General features: G+C 45.1%; 1 long non-coding RNA gene across 8 annotated transcripts in view; it reads right to left on the reverse strand.

Moving 5' to 3' along the window:
* The window catches only part of LOC103011743 (uncharacterized), a 74,943-nt gene extending 58,739 nt beyond the window's left edge, over positions 1-16,204 (reverse strand). For 6 of the 8 annotated variants that reach the window (XR_009009343.1, XR_009009344.1, XR_009009342.1 and 3 more), the window contains exon 1: positions 15,847-16,204. This is a non-coding gene — a long non-coding RNA (uncharacterized LOC103011743). The remainder of the gene's footprint in view (positions 1-15,846) is intronic. The other 2 variants (XR_009009340.1, XR_009009345.1) reach the window with 1 other exon arrangement.
* Positions 16,205-20,309: the final 4,105 nt, after the last annotated feature.

Here is a 20,309-nt window from a genome sequence, read left to right on the forward strand (position 1 = left end):
GATCCTAAGGGATTAGCTCAGGCATGAATAATCACTCTTGGACATCTTCTCCAGGCTCCTACAGCTTTATTAACGACGAGAAAGAACTTGTACAAGAGGGGATGCAGGTATAAGTGAAGACAAGTAAGAAACTTTAACTCAGATATAGAATCCTCTCTTGATCAGTGTCACCTCCCTGCCAGTGATGAAGATTGCTGAGAAAGTTGGCAGTCGTGGCTCTAGCATGAAGGTTATGTTGCCCCTGGGAGTGATTTGCTCAGAGGAAGACACCATTGACCACCAAGCTTGAAAATTCTGCTGTCCCTGTGCTTAAAGAATACATCTGCTGCCTCTACAGGCTGGGAGTGCCTCCCATCCAGGGCCTCTGGACAAGCCCTGGGAGCTGCCATTGAGGATGGGATCCCAGTGAGAATCAGCTGGAGTGCAGGCGTCCAGGAGGCTAGAGGGGTCCCTGGTAGTGGTGCCAACAGGACAAACTCTCCTGCCAACTCCCTTTCTGATTCAACTTGACTTTCTGTGAAAGAGAGGGCAAGGAGGAAGAAGGTCCAGTTTATCAGACTTTCAATACTTCTTTTGTCCTCCTACCCACTCCCCATCAGGGATTTTCACAATGTCAATCTTTCTCTCTGCTTCCTGGTTCCCTACTTCCAGATTCTCATCTGAAGTCTTCACTTGGATGGCATTGGTGGCAAATGTCTTGATCATTAAGAGCAGGTACTCAGTGACTTGCTAAATTGGCAAAGGCTGGTCTTGTCAAACAAACCCTCAGGACGTCCAGAACCATCCACTGGGGACTTAGGTGAGGCCTGTTAAATCCTCACATTCTTTTCTGCCTTTTTTGTCCCCACCCAACCCCTATCCTCACTCCTAAAAAGGGCAGAATTTCAACTCAGTGGTGCTGAAAAAGATTTGGATTCAGTGGTGTTGCCTTGGAGTAAAGGGGTCATGGGAAGGGCTGACTTATTCCAGAAAGTCCTGCACGTCCTGTCTCCTGCCCACCCCTTGACCTCACTCTTTGTGCTGTGGACACACTTACCTTCTTCCAGTTCCCCAAACATGTTGAGCCCTCGCCCACCTCAGGGCCTTTTCACACTATTCACTTTCCCTGGACACCTGTTATCATTGCTATTTGTATGGCTAATGTACTGGTTTGCTAGGGCTGCCATAACAAAGTGCCACCGACTACAGAAATTATTGTCTCACAGTTCTGGAGGCTACAAGTCTGAGATCAAGGCGTCAACAGCATTGGTTCTTTCTGAGGGCTGTGCCCTTCTGAGGCAACTGTTCCAGGCTCTTTCTTAGCTTTTGGTGGTTTGCTGGCAATCTTTGCTGTTTCTTAGCTTGTAGAAGCATCACCCCGATCTCTGCCTTCCTCATCACATGGTGTTCTACCTGTGTACACGCCTGTGTTCAAATTTCCCCCTTTTGTAAAGACACCAGTCATATTATGTAAAAAGGCCCACTCTATTCCAGTATGACCTCATCTTTACTAATTACATCTGCAATCACTCCATTTCCAAATAAGGTCACATTTTGAGGTGCTGGAGGTTAGGGCTTCAAGATATTAATTTTGAAGGGTGGCAATCCAACTCATCACACTGGATCTTTCCCATCTTTCAAGTTCCTAGTGGAAGCATCACATCCCCAGACAAGCTCCTTTAACTCTCCTATCCATAGCGTCTCCACCACCAACCCTGGCTGTCTCATGGATCACAACTGTCAACCTTTGCTGGTTTACTCATTCATTTCTCTTTTACTGACATTGGAAGATTGGAAGTGGGGAGGGGAAAGCACGTCTGTCCTCCTTTCCACCAGACCCCCCAGGGCCCAGCACACTGAGTGGTTCTGTATCCTGTGCTTTGTGAACCATAGTGAAGTTTGAGGTGAAAGGAGAATTCAGTACTGATCTTAACTTTATTTAAATTTTAGATATTTTATTCATAAAGGATTTTTTGCATTAATTTTGATTTTTAAAATATTACATCAAAATAGCATTTACCTTGATTACTGAGTTTTTTGGTGCCCCCTTATATTTCATGCCAGAGGCAAGTGCCTCACTCGCTTCATCTGAGTCCTGATCCCGTGTCTGTATCATTGGAAATGAAGAAAAAAGGAAGCAGGTCCTTAGCCAGCGAGGACTAAGAGACTCTTCTCATTGTGAAAGGAAACAGACAGAAGATGATCCTCCGCAATAGAACTAGGTGGCAATGGACTTGAGGAAAACTGAGGCAAGAGTTGAGTCCTAGAAACCCAAGGAGGACACATCATCCTTTTCAATTCCTTGTCCTTCATAGTAAAAAACAATTATTTTTGCCCCAACGACCGCATTCCCCTCTCCCCCTCTGGCCTCAAAGCGGTCGAGGCCCCAGTGCAGATGTCACCCCAATTCTGCCCAGCCTCAGCTGCAGAGAGCCAAGTGGGATCCCAGGCTCCTGATGCAGAGGTCTCTCCCCCACCCCCTAACTTCTCCAAGGTGCTGACACCAGGGTGGAGCCAGGGCTTCTGACACAACTATATCGCTGAGTGGCAGGGATTTCCCCAGAAAGTGTAAGGATTGTTGGGCTTCCAGGTGAGAGGGAAGCTCAACGCACCTTCCCGGGCACCAGCTCCTCAGCCAGTAACCACAGCACTGCCGATCCCTCTCTCTGCAGGGCCTCTTCACCTCCGCTGGCGCCCCCTTCCTGTCCCACCTCCCCTGCCACACTTCCCTCCTTGTCCCTTCCTTGCAGCCAGAATGAGACATGGCGCCTTAGAGACAGGTTTATTCTTCCAGCTCCCCACAAGAGTCATTTCCACGTTAAACAACTCTCCATAACCCTGTTTCTGGGTGATAGATTACCTGGAAAGGTGAAAAGTGAGGAATGATATCTCCCTGGTGCTGAGTGGGGCTCCTATGCCAGAGATGCTGGGAGCTGGGAGGGGAGAGATGGCTCTGGAGCTGCCCCTCACTTAGCATCAGAGATGCTCACCTAGCAGCCTGGGAAGGTGGCACCCACCCCAGGCCTGCATGTGGAGCAGCTCAGCAGCCCAGGGGGCCCTGCTCAAGTGCAGCGGCTCTTTTAAGAGTCCAGGGCCAGCTTCGTCTCTTTGCCTGGAGCCAGCAGTTTCTTGAGCACTTAAGGGCCTCAGCTTCTTCCTGTGGGGCCTGACAGTGAGTCACTCTGGCAGAGGGGTCTTCTTAGAGCCAGGTACCTCTTCCACCTGGAAGGAGTCGGGAATTTGAATTACTCTGTCTTTGAAGCCCACACTGTGTGGGAGCTAAAGGGGTGAGGCATCGTGGTACCCTAGACCTGGAACCAGTGACTTGCTCTCTCCCTGGGAAACTCAGTTTTGTTTACTCAAAGGATAACAATGCCGCCTCCTCTGGGTGAGTTGTTGTGAGGGTTAAATGTGTGATGTACATGAATGTGCCTAAATTGTTCTGTGAATGCTACACACACACACACACACACACAAACACACCTCCAAAGGGGCCACTGGGAATGGTCACACCACAGGGGCCTGGCCCATCTGGAACCCTTTACTCTCATGCCCAACCCCATCTGGAGGGAAGAGTGTGTAGACCCTGCATCCCCTCTCCTTTTTTCCGGGCTGGACCACTTTGGATGCTGCCTTTCAGAGCCGGAGTTCTAGACATCTCTGCTTAGGAACCACCTGCCTTTGCTGGGCCTTCTGCCATGTTTGGATCGAATGCATTCAGTGGCCTAAACAGGACCAAGAGAGAAATCTTTAGTTTTCCTTTTTTATCTCCAACCAACAGCCAATTGTATTTTATTTTTTCAGATTCTTGGCCCATTAGGATTCCACTGCCTGACTGGCCAAGAGAGACATAGGTGAGGGAAAGGCTTGGAGACTCTGGACTGCCCAGGCTCCAGGAGGAAGCTGAGTTTGACTTCAAGGGATCAAGGCATAAGACTAAAAGAGGCAGATAGAAAGGAGCTCCAGAAACCCCTCCAGGGCTAAGGGCATCTCCCCGCCACGTCCACAGGGCACAGGGGAGAGAAGGCACAGAGTCAGGAATGGCAAAGCACTTTCAGAGTCAGCCAGTAGGCCTCCTCATCCAATGTTGAAAACCATTCATCATTCACTCATTCATTCAACAAGCAACTTTTGCTTATCTAATCTCTGCCTGTGGATTTGGTGACCAGAAAGGAAGCTCACCATTTCTCCTGGCCTGATCTTCAAACACAAATGAGAGAATCTGGGCTCATCAATGCTTTCAAAGATTTCCCCTAGAGTATAAACTCCATGAACTCAAGGTCCAGTTGTGTTTTTCTCCCTGCTGCGTCTCTTGTGCCTAACTCATAGTTGTCACTCAATAAATATTTGTTGAATGAATAAATGGATGAATGCATGATTTAATGAAATACCCTAATGTCAGAAAAGAGCAAATTCATACCTCCAGAGCTCTAGGGGCATGACCTGATGACTGAGCAGCAAGAAAAAAATTGGAAGTCTCAGTTGTTTTCTTAACAATTCATGCAAAAAAATTGTACTTTGCATCAAAATATATCCTTATTTATTTTTACTATAAAAATGAGCTTTTAATTGACTCACCAAAGGGTACAATTTGCATGTACTTTGTAGTTTTGCCCCAGGCACACTGCCGCATGCCCCTGGTGGTACACACAGCTGATGGTCTGGGAGCCTGTTGCCAGGCGATTTCCTGATTCCACCCCTGCATCCTGTTGCCCAAATCCTGCATCCTCCTTCTGATGCCATTCCATCTCACATGCTACCTCTTGCTCTGGCCCACTCCACAACTAGATTCTACTCTCAGGCAAAGCCTCCCAGGTGCAGCAGGAAGTAGCACTCCTCTTGCCACATTTTTTCTTTCATAAAACTCTAGCTGAGGCCATGAATAATTGGTTCTTTCTGGAGAGGGACTGATAATCTGTCTTTCTTGGAGCTATTACTAAGCTGGCCTGGCAAGTGGACAAATGTTAAGAGGAGAAAATGGAGCAGTGGCCAGGGTAGGCAGTGAGCTCAAGATAATGGAGTCAAAAGCTACAGAGAGGTCCCCTTCTGGCAGCCAGGATATGAATCATGTCAGTCCTGGAGGAGAGTTGCAATTCATAGCCCTCCTGCCCTCCCCCTGCAGCTGGACCTGCTCAGTCTGGACCTGGGCAATTTGACTCTCACTGCTGAAGAGGTCTTGCACCAGGGTATGGTGGACACACTGCCACCCACCTGTGTGAAGTAATGTGAAGGGCAGCAAAGGTCCCAGTCAACAGCACCAACCTCTGAATGAGCAGCCACTGTTGAACTTACTATAAACCTAGCACAGTGCTGGGCCCTGGGGCTGGCCCCTGCCCTCCATCAGCTCACAACCGGAAATGTCCACATCCCCAGCTCTGACCTGAACTGACACCCCTCAGAATCACTCCTATAGTCCAAGGCACCCTGTTAGACCGGAAGTGTGCTACCCAGGAAGTTGAACAATCAGTCCTTGTCAGGGCATTATGTCCTTTGTTTGCAGAGCATTTTCATGTTCATTATGTCATCTAATCCTTAGAATCATCTTGTAAATTTATTTTAGTAATATAAACTTAAATAAGAGATTCCTCCAAACTCACAAATCTAGAAAGTGGCAAGCTGCGATTCAAACCCAGCATTTTCTAAGAACAGAGCGCTTTCTCTTTCCTCTACTCCATGCTTGAGAGAGAAGAGGTAAACGTTGACATGATGAGATGGCAGGAGCTGTGTGTGGAATGGGTCTCAGAAGGGGGTTCAGCTGGGCAGGATGTCATTATGGGTGGCTCTGAGCAACTTTATGACAGTCTGAGGGCCCTGGGACCCTGGAAGCCGCTGAAAAGGGAGAAGAGCTGCCAGCTGAGCCTGGGACATGTTCGTCCATATTTCTTCCTGGGACTAAGACTACTAGAGATAAAATTCCCAGATGTGCATAAGCGCCTGAACACTTGGATAGTAATGACATAGAGATTAATTAGGTGACATTTGTTTTGTTTCTTTGAATGTGTATGCAGTGACAATGAGCTTCACACTACTGGGTGCTTCTGGTCCTTGGAAGCCTGTGATCTATGAGCTACATGTGTCTTCCATATGTTTTCTTTCTTCTGCCTGGGGAGGGGGCAAGCATCTTCCTTTGCTCGACAACTCCCCACTGTGATTAGGAAGGTAGGTGCCCCCAATACTCGTTTACTATCCCTCTGACAAGGTGGTTGACTGATTGAGTGTCCCATTTGCCTCAAGGACAAACAGGTGACACAGAATAAAGAGTACTGGCCTTTTTCAGGTACACTCTATCCATGTCAAGGATGGCATTCCTATTTCCCATCACTTAAACCCTTTTTATGCCCTTTTGTTTTATACGCAGGTCTCTCTTTTGGTTTGGTTTTCCTGGGATGTTCACCATGGAATTGCTGTCCTCTTGATGACAAGGAAGGTTCCCTACTGTGATTGTGGGGGTGGGGGGAGAGAAAGAGAGAGGAGGGTGGAGAAAGAGAGCGGGGGAGACCATGATATCCCTATATCGTCAGGCTGAGCTATTAGAGTTTCCTCTGAGACCCTTGAAATCTCCAAGTTGCCTTCCGATGAGGTTCTTCATATGTCCATGATGGAAAGACAATTTCTCTAACACACACACACACACACACACACACACACACACACACACACCATAGTATCTGCACAGTAAGTGTGTGGCCATCCCAGAAGGACCAGGATTAGGTGTGGCATTGATTCTAAACTCCCAACAGCACTTCCTTTTCCCCAGCCCATCTCTCATGGAGAAGACCTGAATTCTGTTTCCCTGACAACCAGACTCCCTCTCTCCCCATATTTTTAATGCTGTGGTGATAAGGTGTATTTAAACCCAGCAGCCATGTTCCCATGGTGATAGAAGACCCCCAGTAAGTTGCCATGGGAACAGGAGATGGCTTTGAAAGAGGATAAAAGTAAGTCGGCTTTGCCAGCGATGACAGCAAAGTTAGAAGCAGAGAGGCTGGAGAATATGGCTCAAGAAGGCATCAGGTCATGGGTAACGGTCCAGCTTAGTCTATCTGAGGCCAGCAGGAGGTCGGCAGGGGAAGGGTGAATGTGACACCAAGCTTCCGGTTCTGTTTGCGAGACAACTCTGAGCAAAGCAATGTGACTGCTGGAATTTAAAGGCAAGTTCTGTCCATTTGCTCTGATTTGCTATTTTCTCTTGTCTCTCGTCTTCTGAAAGGATTTTAAGAAATAGAAGAACTTGGTGGGGCAACTGAAATGTGAAGACCAGAAGAATGTAGGCATTTGTTTTCTTTAGTGGCTCCGTGACATGGAAAAACTAGCTTCCTCTGAGTTCTGAGATCTGGTACCCCAGAACCAAGCAGCGTTACCCCTACTTTGTCTTTTCCCCAACATTTTATTATTTCCAAACATACAGCAAAGCTGAAAGAATTTTACAGTTACCACATGTATACCCATCACCCAGGTTGTACCATTAACATTTTACTATATTTGTTCTGTCACATATCTATCCATCTGTCCATCACTCTTTCCCTTGACTGATTTCACACAGCTAGTAGGTGAACTAGGATTCAAACCAGGTCAGTTCCTTGCCAAAACCTCTTTCCTTTGCATTATACCATATTTAGGGTGACCAGCCATCCCAGTTTGCCCAGGAAAGGACTAGGAGTGGTCCTGGGACACAGAACTTGCAGTTTTAACATCAGTACAGCCCAGGGGAGTTTTACCCTGTAATCTCTATATAGAATATTTTGAGGAATTAAAGGTGTAGTTAAGGGGGAAGGGACCCCAGGTAAGCAGACATGCAGCAACTTCATGTGTAAATAACTATAAGTAGATAGATAGACAAAACTGAGTGTTGGAGAGGATATGGAGCTACCGGAACGCTCACACATTGCGGACAGGAGTGCCAATTGTTACAGCTCCTTGGAATGTGGGGTTTGGAAGCATCTACTAAAGCTTAAACATACACATACCCTATGACTCAGCAATTCCACTCCTAGGTGTACCCCCCAAAATGAGAACATATGTCCACAAAACAACAACAATAACAAAACCCCAATGTGTAAAGAATGTTCAGAACAGCTTTATTCGTGTTAGCCCAAACTAGAAACAATTCAAATATTCATCAAATATCTATTCAGGAGAATAGATAAATTCTATATATTCCTGAAATGAGCTACATAGCGTTAAAATAAGAAACCTATTGACACATGCAACAACATGGATGAATTTTCAAAATATAACGTTGAATGAAAAAAAAACACGCATGAGAGAGTACATACTGGATGATTCCATTCATATTAAAGTCTAGAAAAGACAAATCTCACCTACAGTGATAGATGTGAAAATGGGGTTACATCCAGGCAGGGAGGAAGTGTTGTGGACACGGTAGGGGAGGGCGCTGGGTGGACGATTACATGGTATATTCACAAAAAAACATTCACTGAGCTGTACGGGTAAGATTAGTGTACACTTTACTGAGTGTAGGTTATATCTCAATAAAAATTTTTTCAAAAAGTTTAAAAAGGCAGACATTAGAACTCCAAAAGCAAAAATAAAAGTGAAAAGTATAGGGAGAGAGCAGTAAATGGTGGAGCTGAGAGCAAAAGCTACAGTGTGGTTGCCAGCAAGCCCAAAAGGGGCTGGAAAACACTAGAGTGCATTACCAAATTACTCTTTCACTCTGGAAATTTGATCTGTGAGTCTGTCAGTACCAGGAATTTTACATCACACTATGAAGAGCCAAAGCAAGTGGTTTGAAATAGAAAGGTACTGTATTTTAAGAGTAGAAAAGTCACCTTCTGTCCTTAAACAGGAAAGAGCAAAAAGGTTTTTCTCTTGTCTGAACTGAGGAATTATTTTGGAAAAAAGAACAAAAAGACATTACCCTTGGGGCAGATTCTAGGGAATTAAAGTCTGGAAACAAAGGCAAAGCTGTTTCTGTCTTTCCACTCCTGAGGAAAGAACCTAGTCTGGGGAATTTCCATCCCCCTAGCACAGGAGGGGCATCTGCTGGGGACAGATGACCTCAGACCTCAGCCCGAGTCACCTTTAACTCTGCATGTCTGGAGCCAGCCCCGATGGGGCCAGGGTTGGGGAAGCCACATCTGTGCCTTCTGTGTACGCATGCCAAGCTTTCCACCAACTTCCAGGTGCCCTAGAAAGTCAGGGACAGCAGTTTGGAGGCACATTGCACAGAGATTTCCTCCCTGGGTGTTTTGCTCCTCAGAAATGAAAAACTCACTCTGCTTTTGGTAGCTCCTGCATCCTGCAGCAACCATCCTCTTCAAACAAAGCCTCTCCTGCCCCACAGAGAGCTGGGGAGGACAAGGGCAGGAGACAGGTAACTACCTCATGCCCTCTGGACCCCTCCATCCCAGATACCTCGACTGCATCATTTCATTTTGTCCGGATTAATTTTGCTTTGCTGCATGATTCTCACTTCCTGTCTGGAGCCCAAAGCACATAACTAGAGGATCCTTCCAGAGAGGAACACTAATTGTTAATACCTTTAACATGCCTGCTTCTCACAGTGAGAGCAGGAAAAATATATATTTTCATATCACATCTACATCCATCTATATATTTTTAACATGTCATTGTGCCACTTTGCCCAGGATTGTTATTTTAAGTGGTTGTTTGGCCTCACTCCAGGGCTTGATGCATCAGGGTCAGGTGGCCTCTAAGGCAGCTGTAATTTTTATGCTGAGCTCCCAGAATGCGATGGGTTCGCTTGGGGAGATTTTGCCACATTGCAGAGAGCTGGAGTGAGTGGCTCTCAACTGAAAGGGCACAGCTTTTAAAGAGAAGGAGAGTCTTGTCCTTTTTCTCTCTCTTTTCTCTGGTAAAGAAGAAAAAACCTCTGCCTGGACTGAGGGATTATTGCAAAAGAGACTCAAGAAACACGCGTGCAAACACCCCAACCAAAGATCTCTGGGATGTGGTTATTTTTTTCTTTTTTCTTTAATTGAAGTATAGTTAATTTACAATGTTGTGTTAGTTTCTGGTGGACAGCAAAGTGATTCATTTGCATATGTATACATATTCTTTTTCAGATTCTTTTCCATTACGGTTTATTACAAGATATTGAATATAGTTCCCTGTGCTATACGGTAGGACCTTGTTGTTTTTCTATTTTATGTATAGTAGTGTGTATCTGTGAACCCCAAACTCCTAATTTATCCCCCACTCCCTACTTTCCCCTTTGGTAACCATAAGCTTGTTTTCTATGTCTGTGACCTGGAGGTAACACTATTAACTGGAGCCAGAAGGCGAATGGAAATGTAGCCCTGAGTGTTTGTGCACCTAGAAGTGATTTAGGATTGAGGCAAAGAGCCTCGATGTTTAAGGGCCACTGGGACCTGCAGGTGTGTCAGCCCTTCCCAGGTAACTACCTGCCCTCCTGCCTATAAGAAGAGGCTCCATGGCTTCGGTGTGGGAGTATCAGGAGTCCTCCAGGGTCCCGAGCTTCTCTCTGGGGCTGAAGGGAATGTACCCAGAAGCGATGAAGAAGGTAGATAATGGATTGTCCAGACCACAGAACACCTGGCCTTTAGACTAGGGGCTAAAGAAAGCAGAAGTGGGCTTTAAATTCTCCTATAAAGGGGCATCATCAGAACCACTCTCCTCTCTTCAACTTTGGGGACCAGGATCCAGCTCCAGCTTTTCCAGGCTCTCATCTCCCTCCTCCCTCCAGGCTGGCCTGAAGCTTCCAGCTCTTGGGCAACTGTTCCTGGCCCCTCAGATTCTCTCCTATGGTACAGCCCCCCTCCCTCCAAGTGGCTATTTAGAGTCAGGGAAAGAAATGGAGGAAAAAAATTCTTATTAAATATGTGTATTTCTGCTATCCCTTCTGGTGGGATAATCCCTAACAAACCACAGCTGCAGAAGACCAACTGAGCAAATGACGAAAGGATATAAATATCTTGAATTACTGTATCTCAAATTCAGTTTTCCTGCTGCAGTCCCAAAGAGCCAGATTTAATTTTTAAAAGAGACTTGAGAGAAGAAGCTTGGGCTCCTGACAAGGCTTTAGATACACAGTAAATGAAATAAAGCCTTAGGTTGCGTCAACAGCATTGCCCTGTGGCTGAAAGTGAATGCATGTGTTTTTGCAAGTGTGCGTGTGTGTGTGTGTGTGTGTGTGTGTGTGTGTGTGTTGGTGGTCATGAAGACGAAGGCTGGAGAGCTATGAAGATAAGCTTTACCACTTAACATTCTGATTTCCACACCCCTGGTATAGGACATTTGTTTACATGAGGTGGGAAGGGAAATTAAACAATGATTTTCAAATCCCTCAAGAGCTATTATGTAGCAAATGCCATCCAGCTGTTCTCCACCTCCTGCCCCCATTTCCCATCTGCTGCCTATTTTAGGTGGGGCTTACAGGACAGGACCACTCACCATCTTTTGGTTGGCAAAGTCCCGGGTAGTTTGGCATGTGGGTTCTCTATAGACTGTCTCCTTGGAGATGGAGTTGGCAGGACCTGGCCTTTCCAAATGGACTGGAATCTGAGTCTATACCATCTGGGTGGTAGGCTCTGCATAGCGGGTGCCTGGACCCAAAGCCAATATGAATAGTGCATTGGCCCTCTCAGGGCACAGTGCCATGCTGCTTGTGCCAGATACCAGAGTCAGTCTCTGGATCCCCTGGGAGCAGTTAAGAAAAAATCAAGACTGGTGATTTGGAAGACTTCTCAGTAGGCATCTGGCCTCTAGCCATGGAAACCAAATCAAATTTTGGGCTGGAAGAATATGGTGCATGCATATGCAATTGATTCATCCATTCAACTGGTATTTACAGACCCCTATTAGGGGCAGAGTGTCTATTTCAACTTGCTGGCTTGGGCTTTATTGTTGCCTATGTTAGTTTGCTCTGTGGTCATCCTAACACAGGATAGCATAGCCTTAAATGTTATGAGTAACTTCCACTCCTGTGGCCATTTCTCAACTCCTGTGACAGACCTCTCCACTCTCAGGTTTGCCTTTACTTTTATTGGGCCAACCAGTAAGCCAGGATGAGGGACTTAGAACCTAGGTGGATGTGGCTCAGAAGGTGGATGGGATTGGGGTCATGTTTCCCATCCTCCCTCGTTCCAGCACTACCTCTGGCCAGTGACGCACCTGGAAAGCCACTATTCTGATTTCTGGTACCAGAGCTGGAGGCTTTAGATGATCTGAGCACTCGGGGACCAAGAGAGATGCTATATGTTTATTATCCTGATGATCTCTCTTCCATGCAATTTATTCTACTTCCCTGGAGAGTTCTATTTATTAGTCATCCTGTGGCCATACCACACCAAAGTTCACAGAGAGAGAAGAGCCCTGGCTCCATTTTACAACTCCTTTTCACCATACCTGCTCTGTACTTTGGGCATACATCCCAGAAGTAGGAGATCAGTTCTTCAGCTGCTTCCATTTTTGCTCTCTCCTCTTTTGATTACAGATGTTTGTTAACCTGACTTGTTCCCTTCTGAGTTCCTTGAGGGTTGCTGTGCTCATTCCCAAGGTCTTGGACTGTACTTTTCACGTAAGGAGAGCTCAATACATATTTGTTAAATGAGTGAACGAATGAATGGATTACAAAATGATACAAGTTGTACCCTCACAGCACTTTTGTTTAAAAGAAGTTGAAAGGTCAGATTTGCAAAAAAGCTACCCTTCCATTCTCCTGGATGGAAGAGAGTAGTAACTCTCATTTTGCATTCTCGAGAAGGCAGGCAGATATATGTGAACTTAATTTGCAAAGCTGCTTTAAGACATTTTTCTATAAACCAGCCCAACAGAATGCTTCTGTCTAGGAAACAGAAAGGCCAAACAGATGTCAATGGGCTAACCTTTCCCACACCATCATCGGGACAAGAAACAGTTAGTCCTGCCGGTGTTACTTAAGCCACTATCTCTGGACTTGATCACATATCCTAGTCATTAACCATGAATCCAGCTCAACCCATCCCAACACATATGGTGAAGCACTTAGACTGGATTTCTTAATTCCTACATTTACATTGTTGTTTGGCTCCCCTACCTTGGCTGTTAGGGACCATGCAACCTCTTAAAGACCCCTAGAGCATGGAAAATGTGACATCCCTGGTCTAATGCAAATAGCCCCAGGCCAGACAGATGTGCCTATAAGATTATCAAATCCCCTGCCATTTTCTTCTGTTGCCTTATTGACTTTCCATTTCTTTTTTTAAATTGAAATATAGTTAATTTACAATATTATATTAATTTCAGGTGTAAAGCATCAGTATTTTTACAGATTTTACCCCATTATAAATTATTGCAAGATAATGACTGTAATTCCCTGTGCTGTATAATATATTCTTGTTGCTTATCTGCTTTATATGTAGTAGTTTGTATCTCTTAATCCCATACCCTTAATTTACCCCTCCTCCCTTCCCTGTTGCTGTTGGTAATCACTAGTTTGTTTTCTGTATTTGTGAGTCTGTTTCCATTTTGCATATATACTTATTTGTATAATTTTTTAGATTCCACATATAAGTGATGTCATACAGTATTTGTCTTTCTCTGACTTATTTCACTAAGCAAAATGTTCTCTAAGTCCATCCACATTGCTGCAAATGGCAGAATTTCATTCTTTTTTATGGCTGAGTAATATTCCATTGTATAGATATACTACGTCTTCTTTATCCATTCAACTGTTGATGGGCACTTGGGTTGCTTCCATATCTTGGATATTATAAATAATGCTAACTTTCCATTTCTTTTATTCTCTGCACACCTTTCTCAGCTCCACCTCTGAAGATGCAAATACTTATAAAAAATACGCTGAGTGCTTTCTATGGGCCAGACACTGTGTTAGGAGCTTCACACATTACTGAACATCACTCTCACCACAACGTTTTGAGATCAGTACAGTTATGATTTCCATTCTATGCACAAGACAAAGAGACAGAGGAAGGATGAGCCACTCATTCAAGTCACACAGCTATTCAGTGTCAGAATTAGAGTTCAAGCCCAGGTCCTCCTAACTCTAATGGCTACTCTTTTAACCACAATACTGTTCTCCAACAATTTGCTCTGATCTTGAAGTAACTTGTTCTAATTCTGGAAATTCAACTCTGGGATCATCTGCAAACCTGTCTCATGGAAAGACTAAAAGTCTCCATCACTGCTTCTCTAGTACTAGTCCTCTCCCAGTTCCCACACACCCCCAGCACAGCTCTTCTGTGCATCATGAAAGGCATGATGAATAAATAGCAGTGGTGGGCAAATAGAAGGTGCCACAAAATACTTGTTCAGCTAATTGATTGGTTGCTGGTTTTCTACCCCAGGCAGATAGGCCATCTGGTCCTAGTTCTGGAGTCACTACTTTGTCTCCTAAAGGGTGGTTCTTGGGGTTCTTCTGATTCTCTGCCTTTTGTTTGGCAGGCTGTCACCCACCTACCCAATGCCCTGCCCACCCTCCACCACACAGGCACAGCACGCTTTACCCACTCTCCTCTCTGCCTGAACTGTGTAAATTCACAGACGAGAATCTGGGAGAGTTATCCAAGTGATCCCCCCCTCGTGGGGCATCTCAATGGTCAGCACACACTGGAGGCCCTTGGAGTGATGTATTTCAGCAAGCACTGGTTTCTAAGGGAAACAAAGGTGCTTGAAAAGCACTTTCTTTTTCAGGGTGAATGTGGGCAGGTTAGGCAGAGTACACCTCTCCAGCTCCATCCCCTCCTAACAGTACAGAACCTCTCAAGGACCCAGCATTTGGGAAACAATCCTCCTCAGTAGAATGCAAAGCTGCACTCCCCCGGCACCCTCTGACACCACAGGCAGCCTCAGCCTCTGCCATCCTGAGGCCCTGTTTTCCACTAATATGCTCATCTTTCAACTGCTTTAGCATTTTGCTTCCCCAAGCCTCTTAATCCCTCATAATTGAATATATTTTATGCTGATGAGCAGTGGTATTAATCATGCCTCTGGGCCATGCCTAAAGGGACATTTTATTTCATTCTTTCTTGGGCCTTATGCCAGCCTGCACTTTTTTTCCACCTCTAGGAAATAGGCTCTCTCCATGAGTTTGCAATGTGAGCTAGAGGTGAAGAAGGACTTCCTGACCTTTTGAGACCCAGAAACTAAGCACCCCAAGGGAATAGCCTTAAAAGAGAGATTTTTAAGAATGGAGACACTCTTTTCCCTTCATTGTCATGCAACCAGCAAAACATTTCATCTTGGAACCCTGGGGACAAATCAAATGATGCATGGATTCTTCTCTAAGGCTGAGAGTGCAAACTCTCCTATCCTACTAGGTTTCTGTATGTTCTCAAGAGGGAGACAAAACAAGAGGGGTGTTGGGGAAGATTTACAACCTGACTGGAATTCATAAGAACACAAAGTCAGCTGAGGGTCCCCTGAAGATTAAGGATGGAGCCAATTGCCTGCAAACCTTCCATTGATCTGACTTCTCCGAAGGCTTTCCTGGTGGCCACACCATTCCGCCAGAAGCATTGTTTCCCTCAACTTCAAAGCTGGGATTTTGTTAAATTAAAAATGCATAAAGCCACAACCTTGTTTTCTTTCAATTTTAGTGCTCACGGAACTAGAAAGGATTGATATGCCAGTAATAGCAGACAAGAGGGAGAAGACTTTATGACCCCAGAAGTGCTGAGGCAAAGCAATAGAAAGAAGCATTTAAGTCTTTCTATTAAAGTAACTCATATTAAAAAGTAATAGAAGCTGGGGTGGCAGAGGCCTTACTTATTTCATCAGTGATGCCAGCAGTCAGCAATTTGTCATGGCTGGAGAACAGGCAACAACCGTCTACCCCATGAATGAGACAACGCTCAGCACAGCCTGTCAACGAAAAGCCGATTGTAATCTGGGAACACGGAAATAGACAGTTTAAAGACTCACGTGGAGGAGACAGGAGAGACAGCAGCCTCACTGTCTGATGCTGTAGTGCAGGGGGATCTTGGATTTCTGTCTTAGTCTGTTTGGGCTGCTATAACAAAGTACCATGGACTAGGTGACTTAAAATGCTTAAACAAGCATTCATTTGTCACAGTTCTGGAGGCCGGGAAGTCCAAGATCTTGGTGTTGGCAGATTCAGTTCACGATGAGAGTCCTCTTCCTGGCTTGTAGATGGCCACCTTCTCACTGTATCCTCACATGGAGTAGGGGGTGAGGCGGAGGGAGAGGGATTGAGAGAGAAAGAGAGAGAGAGAGAGAGAGAGAGAGAGCGCTAGCCCTTTTGAGTCTTTTATAAGAGCACTAATTCTTCATGGAGGCTCCACCCTCATGACCTAATCACCTCCCAAAGGCCTCATCTACAAATACCATCACACTGGGGATTAGGGTTTCAACATATGACTTGGCAGGAGGTGGGGAGTACAGGAATATGCAATCCATAACAATTTCATTGCCCTTGAAGTGCCAAAGTTTAAAATTAAACAAGAGGAAGAGAATTCAGCAGTTAACCTTAGAAAGCTGAGGTTTGTTTCTTTCCAAGTGACAGCCTCTGGAAAGTCTGGCCTAGTCATAGCAGATGTGACTCACTGTGTTTTCACATTCTTCCTTACCAAGGATATGGAAGACTTAGATGTGAACACTTTGACCTTTCCCTCTTGCTGTAAAACGACACCTTTCCTTAGCTCCTCCCCTCCTTCCCCAGAGAGTGAGAGAATGAAGCATAAATAGGCACAGGTTTCCTTTAGCTTTAATTAAAAAAAAAAAAAAGCAACAACAATGAAAACCTCCTTCATTTGATAAATGTGTCCCTTTAGCGTCACCTCATTTCTTTCTTTATACACAGATGAGTTCCTCAACCCTTTGTGTACAATTTCTTTCTTTTTTTAAAAAAAATTTATTTATTTTATTTATTTATTTTTGGCTGCGCTGGGTGTTCATTGCTGTGTGTGGGTCCTATCTAGTTGCAGCAAGCGGGGGCTACTCTTCGTTGTGGTGCACGGGCTTCTCACTGCGATGGCCTCTCCTGTTGCAGAGCATGGGCTCCAGGAACGCAGGCCTAGTAGTTGTGGCTCACAGGGTCCAGAGCGCAGGCTCAGCAGCCGTGGCACTAGGGCCCAGTTGCTCCCCGGCATGTGGGATCCTCCTAAACCAGGGCTTGAACCCGTGTCCCCTGCATTGGCATGTGGACTCAACCACTGTGCCACCAGGGAAGCCCTGTGTACAGTTTCTGACCCTGTGTCTGCTCCATCCATTCACTGCCCAAATCCCTAGAGCCAAGCATCCATTCTGCTAGAGCTGTTCCTGCCCAGGCCACCAATGGTTTCCAGGCACCAAGTCCCAAGGTCCCTCAGCATCCTCTGGTGCTGTAGACACTACCTTTGCTTCTTGAAATTCTTTTTCTCCTCCTTTGACCTCAGAAACAATATTGTGGTTCTCCTTCACATCTTTGATACAAATTTGCATCCAGGGATGAACATGGCCTCCTACTTCCTCATTATAGCCCTTGGGTACCTCCCTTTATTTATTGATGACTTCAGTATCTGGATATCTCTCTACTACTATGACTATGATGACGACTACTACTACTACTATTACTACTGTCATTATCCTTGGGGACTTCAATATCTACATGATGACCCATTGAATACTCTGACCTCTCAGCTCCTTAAGCTCCATATCTCTGATAATAATGTCCTGGCCCCACCTCAGCCTCATTCACATGGCCACACCAAAACCTTCACATCAACAAACCACCTCTGAAACCTCCACTTCAAACATCACCCTCGAGGAGCACAATCTCCTGCCTTCCCCACACACTCTCGTACTCCCGTTCCAGAATTTCTATGACCTCATTGGAACCTCTAATTCATTGACCCCAATGTGGTTTTTTCAGACCACCTTATTCTCCTCATATCCTCACCAAGATAGTGGCAATTGGAATTGAGAGATAGGATATTTAAGACTTTGAATTTTTAAGGGTAGATGACTCTTGGATGTATGGAGTGAAGGAGAAGCAGACTCTTGCTATCTTGCTTGGGTGACTGGTCTCAAGAACTGAAATAGGGAATGCATGTTAAGGAAGAAAGGAGTCAATGATGAGTTTAGGTTTGGACAGGTTGAGTCAAGGTGTCTGGTGGACTCCAGCAGGCACTGGTTGTACACGAAAGTACAGAGCCAGAGACTAGGAAGTCATCAAGGTATAGGACTTCATTATCTTTCATTTATATGACAGTAGCCTCCTAATTCAACTCTCTGCTTCCAGGCATGCCCCTTCCAGTCCACCCTGCATTCTAAAACACGAAATTCATCCTGTCACTGACCTACTTAAGACAATTTACCACCTCTTATTGCCTTCAAGTTAAAGTTTGAGATATACTGGGACTTTCAAGATCTAGCCTCTGGCACCCAGCCAAGCCTAATCTTCCACCCATTCGCCATTTGCTTCCAGTTCACTAAATGTGAAATATGCGTTCCTGCATTTTATCTCTAGTAAACTCCTGTTCATTCTTTAAAACTCAACTCAAATGCCACTGAGTTAGCAAGGCAGAATCCCTGCTTCCACCTCTCTTGTTTCCTCCCACTGTTAGTTGTATTTACATCTTACAGCACTTACCACACTGGTTGTGTAATGCATGCAAACTCGTTCCATTAGACAGTGAACTCTTTGTGGAAAACAACTTTGCTTTGTTCCTCACTATTTCTCCCCATGTTCAGCTGAGTGCCTAGCACATCATAGATTCAACATTTGTGTTGTTGGACTGAATGAGTAAAAGCCTTCGCTGGTGTTTTGGGCCTTGACGCCACCATTCTACCCCCATGGTTTCTTTGCCAGAGAAACAAATGAAAAAATTGTGATAAAACAATCCCTAAGGATTCTAAAGGAAAGGAGAGGAGACCATTCTGTGTTCTTATTTCTTCTTTTCTCTTAACTTCCTATATGCAAATAAACCTCTAGCTTCAATCAGACCTAAGAATCTCTACTCCTTCTCCTGCACAGCCAGAGATAAGAAGATGAAGAGAAATTCCTCTAGGACCAGAGGTTTTTCCTTGGACTTCCGTTGGAATTTCAAGCAACTCAGGAGGGCAACTACTATTTTGTATATCCTCTCAGGATACAAATAAGTGTGTGGGAACCCCTGAGACTTCTGAATTTGTGGATTTCTCCCCATAGTGCAATTTAACTGTTTTGAAAGAGTATTTTGTTGTTAAAGGATGTAAAGGAAGTATGGCTGTAGTCTTGGCTCTGCTCCTGTGTAACCCTGAGAGAAATGTTTGCTGTCACTGGGACTATGTTTATCATTTGTAAATAAAGCGCTTTGGAATAAATATTCTCTAACATTTATCTCAAATTAAAAAGCTTATGGGACTTCCCTGGTGGGGCAGTGGTTAAAGAATCCTCCTGTCAATGCAGGGAACACAGGTTCGAGCCCTGGTCCGGGAAGATCCCACATGCCCCGGAGCAACTAAGCCCATGAGCCACAACTACTGAAGCCTGCGTACCACTACTACTGAAGCCCATGCACCTAGAGCCCATGCTCTGCAACAGGAGAAGCCACAGCAATGAGAAGCCTGCGCACCACAACGAAGAGTAGCCCCTGCTCCTCACAACTAGAGAAACACCTGCACAGCAACGAAGACCCAGCACAGTCATAAATAAATAAATAAAAGCTTATGAGGGCTCCAAGTTCCAGTAGGATAATAGTAGGTACTTAAATCCAAATCAATTCACACATCTCAAAAAAAAAAAAAAAAAAAAAAGATCGACAGAAGAGTAAATACACTCATAACCCAGCTATAGCATAGGTAAGAAACCAAGACTAGTATGAAATTAAAATTAAAATCATGCACAAGTCAGGAAATAAACCAAACTAGCAGAGTCATCTGGAGAATGCATGCCAGAGAGGAGAGAGAAACAAGGGGTGGAGGAGGTGAAGTTGGTGCAGGGACCAGAAAGAGAAAGTACCACCCAGAGTGGGGAAATGATGAGAAGAAGTTGGAGACTTATTCTGAGCTCTGGCTACTGGGACATCAACTGGAAAAGGCTTGAAGATGCAAGGGGCTAAAGGCAGCAGTCTTGAGTAGGGGTTACTTCTGAGGGAGAGAAAGAAGACTTCCAAGGAGCATCATTTGAAGGCTTAATAGCGAAGGGAAAGAAGGAACAGGAGGTAGATATTAACGGTCCTACAGAAACTAAAGAGAACCACCAACTCAGAAGGCACCCAACCCCTCTCCTATCTCAGGCACCATGCAGTAAAATTGCATTTTATATCTCAACAAGAGGGTACTCTTGAACTAACAAAATGCTGGTAAGTCTTCCCCTGAAATAATTTTGGTTAAACTTCTTCATCCCTGTCTTCATGCAACTGTTACTGCTAGTCTGGGAAAATAAATAGTTCAAAGTTAGCAGA

The sequence above is a fragment of the Balaenoptera acutorostrata genome, chromosome 9 (genome assembly GCF_949987535.1).
Source record: "Balaenoptera acutorostrata chromosome 9, mBalAcu1.1, whole genome shotgun sequence".
In the NCBI taxonomy this organism is placed as follows: Eukaryota; Metazoa; Chordata; class Mammalia; order Artiodactyla; family Balaenopteridae; genus Balaenoptera; species Balaenoptera acutorostrata.